Genomic DNA, 8939 nt, shown 5'->3' with positions numbered 1-8939 from the left:
ACACAGCCGCACGCTCACACAAGGCCGCACACCCGTCTCACAGCATTCACAGAAAATGCAACTCGACTTACCCACACAGCGCCGCGCTGATCCCAGGCCAGTCAATTCCACACCAAATCCCACCAGAGGCAATAAAAAAACTGGTTTGCGTCCCACGGAAAAGTAGGAAAGAAACTAAATTGATGTCGGCCCGTGTGGGGGAAGCGTGAGCTCAGACTGGATTGGCCGCATGCTCCGTCCCGCTCGCTCGCACGGGCCAGGCCCGGCAGCCAGTGGTTGCGGCCATGTTCGAGCGTTGCTTTTTTTGTGCGGCCCGGAATGGCCTGAACATCTGGCACCAGTTCGCGACGGCGTCTCTGCGCTCGTCCCGCACACCGGGCCCACCCCTCGACCCAAGCCCGCAACCGGCTATCCCCTCTGCTCGGTTTGCGCGTAATAACGACCGTCGTAAATTCGAAATTTTAGGGCGCATAGTCCCCTCGGGAACAAAAACATAAAATGGTTCTTAACGTTCCTCCGCTCTTTGATGCGCCGTTCCATTTTGGCACGGCTGTTGACTCGGTGCTTGTTGGTTGCCTCCTTTTTTCGCGCAAGCGTCCGGAAAGGTACAAAATCGAACGGAGTTTCATTTTGTATTTTTTTAAACGTTCCTGGGTGCATGGCGGGCGGCCAAAGGGCGAGCGGCGGCGGATAAGGAACGTATCCGAGCTTGATGGACGTTTATGATCCTGTCCTTTGTTCCTCGAGTGCGTAGAGAAGGGAATTTGATAGGATTATGGGGAAACACACTTGGCAGGATCTGAAATATCCCGGGGAATGCCCGATCCTAGAAACTGACGACCTGTCAATACCATTTAAAGAAAAATATTCAATTCCAGGATGATACCATGTGAATTCTTCACTCGTAGCATTGCAGGCAGCTTTGGATTCGCCTCTTCATCTTATTCTAGCTTGTTCCTTGAAAACGCATTTATCCCTTGCTTAGTGGAAAATTTTAGCGATTCTCAGCCTCAATTCAACCAGCTCTAATTGTCAAATAAGCCGAAAATTCTCTAATTTCGACTGACAACTCAAAATATTCCAAATTATTAATTACCTGCGCATACGTAAGCCTTTCCATCCGATCAGGAGTCGTTTTTCAATATGTCGCCCAAATTTTCATCATAAAACTCGAATTCTGGCCGCTCGCAGCTTATCCCACACTGAATAATGCCCACACACACATGCACCTCTCCCGTACGCATTGGCATTTCACAAATTGCTTACCTGAGCGAACCGGACATAATTGCTGGCAATCATTAAATCCCCACTCCGACCGGCCGTAATCAGTACGCAAAGCGAAAAACAAGACTTGCTCCCTGTTCAAGAGTCAACCGACTGGGTGGGGGCAGCCAATAGCCACGTCCCTCCCACCAGGCACCGGAGGCGGTCCACAGCCGCACTCGATCGACGAGGCGTGTCGCCGAGACGCAAACGACGCGCCCTCGGAACCGAGTGGAAGGGGATCTGAAATCCCCCCTCCAAGCACACCCGTCCTCAGACAAGCCCTACGTCATCCAGGGCGGGACAGAATATCCATGGAAATATTCAAAGAGGAATTGCGCCGGCAGAACTCCTTCCCTCTAATTTCCGGATCCACGAGGCGGCGCACCAGGAGTTTGCGTATCTTTCAAAATGAAAAACTCTTCAAGGGAGGGAATCTGTGGAAATGAACTGAGCAAAGAGGTGGTGCCGTGCTACTGTTGCAATTCGTTCCCGTACAGTGGATTACAAAATGGAGGAAGTTCACATTGGAACCGTTTCGATCGGCATAAATGCGGTGAGTGTTTTAATAATGGCGAAGCCATTATCAATTGAGGGTAGAAAGGTAGCACAGCTGGAACAACAATGGAGTCGCGAGTGCTTAATGTCGTGAATCGCTCCAAACAGATATTGATAAAAAGTTAGGTTAGGAAAAAATCCCAAAAGTAAGTTAGCACTCAAATGTCACTTTGAGAAAAAAATTACGAATGGCGCTGGACTCAATGATTGATCCAAAAAAAAAGAAAAAACGAATTTCCGGCATGAACAACTGTGGACGTGATTGTTCACAGTCACCCGAGATTTGGTTACGCAACTCTCCGGCCAAAGAAATTATCAAATGACGTAAAATTCAAGCGCCAAAATATGAATAATATAAGGGAACGATACTGGAACTCCGCCATAACTGCTCCTAAGTTTGATTGTGAGGCAAGGAGGGCTGGATAGCTTCAATCTGAAAAAATAATGATCGCCACAGAATTGCCAAAAAAATCAGTGAGGAAAGTATGAAAACTTCGAATGTTTGCAAAATATTTTCTAACTGAGGAATCTGAGTGTAATTCCGCGATATTTCTAGTGATTAAATTATCTAAAATAATAAAAACTTGTTTTTTCTATTCGTTAGTGTTGATTTTTATTTTGCATGTTGTTAGCACTGACGACGGGAACAAGTCGTTCCCGAAATATCGGTAGGTAGGTAGATAGGTATCAGTGGCCTCTTCGAAGAGCGCAATTTGCGCTGTGGTACCCCGTTTTGATGCCACAAACTCCTAAGGCCGTGAATGATGTTATGGGAGCAGGGAGAAAGAGTCTAGCCGGCTCGCATCTTCAGAGCCAGCCCGTAGCATTCACGAAGGAAAGCAGCTCTCCCATCCTGCAGGTAAAAATTTCTGTGAGGTCCCCAAAGGATGATTTATCAAGTGCCCGTAGCCTGACTCTAGTTAGAGCTGGGCAATCGCAGACAAAGTGCATGAGGGTTTCCCTTCCTTCTCCGCAACTTTGGCAATGCGAATTGTAGGGTATGCCGAGTCTGCCGGAATGGTCCCCTATAGATTGCCATAATCTTGATTGCTTTTGCACGCGTATGGCACAGGAGCTCTCGTGATCGAGCTATGTTATAAGTGGGCCAAATTCTCCTTGACTTGGCACAGCTCGCAAGCCTTCTCCAACTTAGGCCCGCGGCTGCTAGGTAGTGCGAGTAAACTCGGCCCCCGACAGTCGCCAGCGGAACACCGACTGTATTCACCGAAGAGCTGTCAAGAGCAGAGTCTCGCCTGGACAATCCGTCAGCCCGCTCATTCCCCTCTATGCCCGGGAACCCAAAGGAGGTGACTTTGAGCGTGCTGCCCAGACGGTTTAGCGCGTCTCTGCACTGCTCCACCAGTCTGGAAGATGTCGTCGCTGTTTACACGGCCTTGATGGCCGCTTAGCTGTCGGTCAGAATGGCTATGTTACGCTTGGGACGCGAATTTCGCTCCAACCATCGACAGACTTCCAATATCGCCAGTACTTCCGCCTGGAATACACTGAGAAACCTGGGAGACGATACTATTTCGATATACTGCGTGTATTCGGAACAGACAATGGAGCCGACTCCACAGGCCATCTTTGATCCGTCGGTAAAGAATATAAAATCATAACCTTGCAATACGCCGCCGTTCTTCCACTTTGCCCTGGTTAGAAAGTCGACAGCAAAGTTTCTCGTGAAGTTCAGCTTGCGTATGGCATAGTCCGTGGGAAATGCCCAGATTTCCCGAGGTACTTCGTCTAGGATATTGCTGTTGTCATAGGACTTCGCTGCCCAGCATCCGGACTCACGTAATCTGACGGCACTGCACGCTGCACGCATTTACTGTGGAGTTCTAAGGGGAGGAGATGCAGGAGTACATTGAGAGCATGTGCCGGGCAGGACTAGCAGAGCTCCAGTAGCAGTTGCACACGCGGTTCTTTGAATCCTATTAAGCTTCATCCTATTGTATTCTTTTCTCAAATCCTGCCACCATACAATAGAGCCGTATGTTAGGATTGGACGCACTACAGCAGTGTACATTCAGAAAACCATCCTCGGCCGGAGACCCCATTTCTTTGCAAAAGTTCTCTTGCAGGCATAGAAGGCTATGCAGGCCTTCTTGACCCTAAATTCTATGTTCAATTTTGCTTTGGATCTAGGATTACACCCAGATACTTCACATTAAAGGAAAGAACCAATCTTTGTCCATTCAGCCGTGGTAGATGGAATTCAGGTATCAGTTGCGTTTTTGTTGGGTTTATCCTGAGTCCACATCTTGCAGCCTTCAGACACACCTCTCGCAACGCTCCTTCCATGATGTCGCTCATAATGAACAGAAACATCCCTCATACTAATATCACCAAGTTGTCGGCATACGCCACCACCTGCACCCCGCTGCTGTCCAATATACGTAAAATTTCTATCTATTTGAAAAGCCAAAGCCCAATGTGTTTTACGTCATAAAAATATTTAAAGAAAGTGGACCCGTTTATCACAAAACAGGTGGTGGCCTTTTTTGCGGGACATAAGTAGCAATTCGAAGACAACTGCAGTATCTAGGGCACAAAATTTGGAGAACAAAGGTATAATGACAATTCATCTCCAAACCGTCCGAAATTTTTTCCATAGGGAGGGATACGGCGCCTATACTCCGAGGAAGAAGCCACTTCTTTCCCAAAAGAATATTAAACAAGTCTGGAAGCTTGATGCTTCAGGTGTAAAAGGTTTTGTGTTTCCCTATGTGAGAAGTATAACGCAGTTATCCATTGACTAATAGCATTGACTCCAGATATTTAAATCACTCAGTTCTGTTAGCGACAGCGACCTGCCCAGAACTGAGCGATTTAAATATCTCGGGTCAATGCTATCAGCCAATGGAGAACTGCATAATGAAATTTCTTCATGCGTTAACGCAACCTGGATGAAGTGGCGTTCCACAACTGGTGTTCTTTGTGATCGACGTATCAGCGAACGTCTGAAATCTAAAATTTATCGCAATGTCGTCTGTCCTCTCTATTGTTCTGAGTGTTAGCCGACTATAAAAGACAATGAAAGGCGTCTTGCGGTAACGGAGACGAAGATATTGCCTTGGACTAGTGGCATGATACGTTTTGATCACATCCGAAATGAGAATATCTACAATCGATATTGGGTTGAATCGATTGTGGTAAGCGACCAAAAGACCGATCGAAACAACGGTGGCTTAATACGCTAGATGGGGTTTGAAAAGCCTCGCGATTGCATCCAGATCAGGCATTAGATAAAATAAAATGCCGAACCGATCACGACGAGTCGACCCCGCTTGTGAACGAGACAAAGGCTGAAGAAAAAGAAGAAGATCTAAAGAGCGATATGTGCCCGACAGTTCCGTGTCACAAAGTTAAAAATTCAATTGGCCTCCATGTTTTGAAAAGCGATTTAAATAAAGCATTTGATGGAAAGCACTGTATTGATAATAGTTAACCTCATACGCTGCACACTCGGAATTTAATATTATTAGCGAATGTGAAGTTAACTTACAACAGATACAAACATGTCGAGAAACCGGAAGCTGAACGCTTCAGGTATGATGATTTTGAAAAGGTTTTTTGTATTTCTTTTATAAAGCGATTTGAATGTGCATTTGTCTCATTAGAACCTAGCACGTAATGTATGCATATATTATGTGAGAATATCCACTTCGGCGTGATATTAATATTCAAAGTCTTAAATTTGCACAGAAATGGCAACTTTGACCTATTATAACTTTGTTAATGATAGTGCGATTTCCACCAAACTTGGCAGGATCATGGTTCATACTGTAGACTATATTCGTGATTGTAGGAGGAATTTAAGGGGGGTTTTGCAACCAATTACTAAAAATTATAGTAATATGCTATTATCAACTTTATTCGAACAGATATCGGTATGAAGGGTATTTCGAAGCCTGGGCACCATATAGTGACGGCCGCTTTTTTTTCAGATTTTTCGGTTAGGTAGTTTCTGAGAATGGGTCTGTTAAAGAAATGATCACTTTCGATCCCCCGCACTCCCCACCTTTTCAGAAAACGTCAAAACTGGGATCGGCTTCGGGAAGTACTAACCAAGACCTTTCATTTGATACCCCACATGACTATATTTGGTGAAAAAAATTTACACCGACCCCCCATTAAATTCGACGTAGAAGGATGTAACTTACTGCATGCGCGACCGTTAACAGTTTCCACCTTTCCACAAAATTTATTGCCAATCACTGCTACAGTCCCTGAAAAAAATGCATGTCACGGACAGACAGACGGACAACGAACACTTTAAGCGACTGTGTAGGAAAGCTGACACGAACCCCTGGGGTGGCGCCTATAAAACAATAATATCAAAAGTCAAAGGCAAACGCTCCTTACCGATTTCTTGCCCTACTCTGCTTAATAAATAGTAACGGATCTTTTCCCACAGAATGTGAGTAACCTTCTCACTGTCGAGATAGACAACACCGAAGCCATGGTAAGTTAAAAGGAGGTCCTCGAAGCTGCGGATAAAATTGTTGGAAATAAAGCACCTGGCTTGAATAGCATCCCCAATAAAGCTTTGAAGGCAGCAGTGAAAATAGCTCCAAATATGTTTGCCGAGACGTTCATCACATGCCTTAAAGAAGGAGCATTTCCTACACAATGGAAGGAGCAGAAATTAATACTAGTCCCCAAGCCAAACAAACCTTTGAGAGAAGCTTCGTTCTACAGGCCGATATGACTTCTAAATAATACTGGCAAACTTTTCGAACAAGTAATCGATAACAGATTACTTCCAATTGCCGAAAAAGATAGCGATCTCTCCGAAAATCAGTTCGGTTTTCGAAAGAGGAGGTCTACAACGGAGTTGTCCTAGTAGCTAACACAGCTAAGACCGTACTTGACGAGGGCAAATGTTGTGCAGTGACTACACTTGATGTGAAGAACGCCTTTAATTCCGCTAGATGGAGTAAAATACTTGAGTCCCTAATGAACTTAGGCGTGGCGAAGTACCTGGTGCGTATCGTTGCCAAGTTCTTAATCGATAGGATTCTGTACTGCGAATCAGATGAAGGAATGAAATTATAACAAACGACATGCGGAGTTCCACAACGCATAACGCAGTACTGCCCCTAGACCTTCCTACTGTTGTGGCCTCCATTGCTTTCGCGGACGATATTGGTGTGACGGTTATTGTACGCCTTCTCGAAGAAGTCGAGCTTAGCAGCCTATGAGATTAAATCCTGGTTGGAGAATGCCGGTCTACAGCTCGCAGAGCATAAGACGGAAGTAGTACTTATTACTAAGCGGAGAAAGTGCACTTCCATGAAGATGAAAGTTGGAACGCAAACAATTCATTCCAAGCCTGGGCTTAAGTACCTAGGCGTAATGATTGACCAGAGGTTAAACTTCAGATTGCATGTGGAGGGTGAAGCAGCCAAGGCATATAACATCGGAGCGCTGGTTGCGAGAATGTTACCAAATATAGGTGGCCCAAGGCCGAGCCATCGACTCCTTATTTCGAAAGTTGTCAGTTCGATCCTACTGTATGCAGCCAAGTATGGGCAGATGCACTGAAAAATATAGCAAATAAGAGAAAGATTGGAGCTGCGTATGGCATAAGTGTACTCCGAACATGTTGCGCTTACTGAACAATATCCAATGAAGCAGCTTGCGTAATAGCAGAAATGGTCCCGTTTGAGATTCTGGCGAAAGAAATACAACGATTTTACGATCGAACGTATGTCACCGGAGAATCTCCTGCCCGTTGGCGACAGTTCGCACGAACCGAAACTGTCGCGTAATGGCAAGAGAAGTAAGACGAGTCAGAAAAAGGCCGCTGGACTTACAAAATCATATGGGATATCCGGAAATGGACCGAGCGACTCCATGGCGAAGTAGCGACACGGAGGCTATCGAGCATATCTGCATCGATTTGGGGGTGACGTTTCGCCATATTGCCCAAAGTCCCCAAATATTGCAGAGGACGCAGAGCGCGTCTTTTTTCATTGCCTCAGTTTCGAAGCCCCAAGGGCTACATTAGAAGCTACAACGAGGGAGCACTTTACACCCGAAAATATAATGGAACTTATGGTGAAAGCAAAGTGGATATAGAGCGAAGTCGAAAAGGTGATTGCAGCCATCGGAAAAAAACTTAGGCAAGAAGAAGGCATCCGAAAGAATGAACGCGAGAGAAACACGAATATTAACATGAGCGCAGAATAAATACTAATCGAGCCGCAAATGGGAGTCCCGCAGGGAGAGTGGAAGGAGAAGGGGGCTCCCCTTTAAACTGCACGCAAATTTATGTCATTCGCTCACTATATCCGTCGGATTTCATAGTTCTCATATGTCCACCAAATTTCGTACGGATCGGTTTAGCCGTGGTATCTAAAGGGCCAGGGTCCCTATATACAATTCCGAAAAACCTCACCAAAGTGGCCTACCTAAATATACGAAGGCATCACATACCAGCTACGATAGCGATGTTGGGGTTGCCATCAGATATCATGTTAATTCAAATCAGGGTAGTAATCTCGGGCGAGCGCAATGCTTAACCACATTGCCTCCTATAGGATACTGTAACCTTGTAGTGTACCGTTACGGTCTTGAATGAAGTGCTCTAGCACACTTCAAGGCCCTGATCCAATTGGATTGTTGCGCCAACGATTATTATGGTTCCAAGCCAGTTTGAAAATGAAGAAAGGAAAAAAACATCTACAGCATATTCCACTTGTCATTCGTAACACTCACGCTCGTGATCTAAGATTTGGCGATGTACTAGCTTGTAACGTTTTAATTGACCATTCAAGTGGACCAGGTTCACCAGAGGATAGCTATCGTACTTCTTTTTTTCTTTTTCTTTAGTCTTTGTCCCGTTCACAAGCGGAGTCGGCTCGTCGTGATCGGTTGCGCCATTTCATTTTATCAAAGGCCTAATCTAATATAGTCACGAGGGTTTCAAATCACCATCCAACGTATTAAGCCACCGTTGTTTCGGCCGGCCTTTTGGTCGCTTACCCTTGACTTCGATGTTCAAATCAATCTTGAAAAGTGAATGTTCGTTACCTGTCGTACTGTATTCAAGATATTTTTAGGAAACTCAGTTACTTGGGATTCTAACCGGCCACCACTTCAGCCAGGAG

Source organism: Hermetia illucens, chromosome 1, assembly GCF_905115235.1.
Source record: "Hermetia illucens chromosome 1, iHerIll2.2.curated.20191125, whole genome shotgun sequence".
Taxonomy (NCBI): Eukaryota; Metazoa; Arthropoda; class Insecta; order Diptera; family Stratiomyidae; genus Hermetia; species Hermetia illucens.
Note: the sequence above shows the minus strand (reverse complement) of the source record.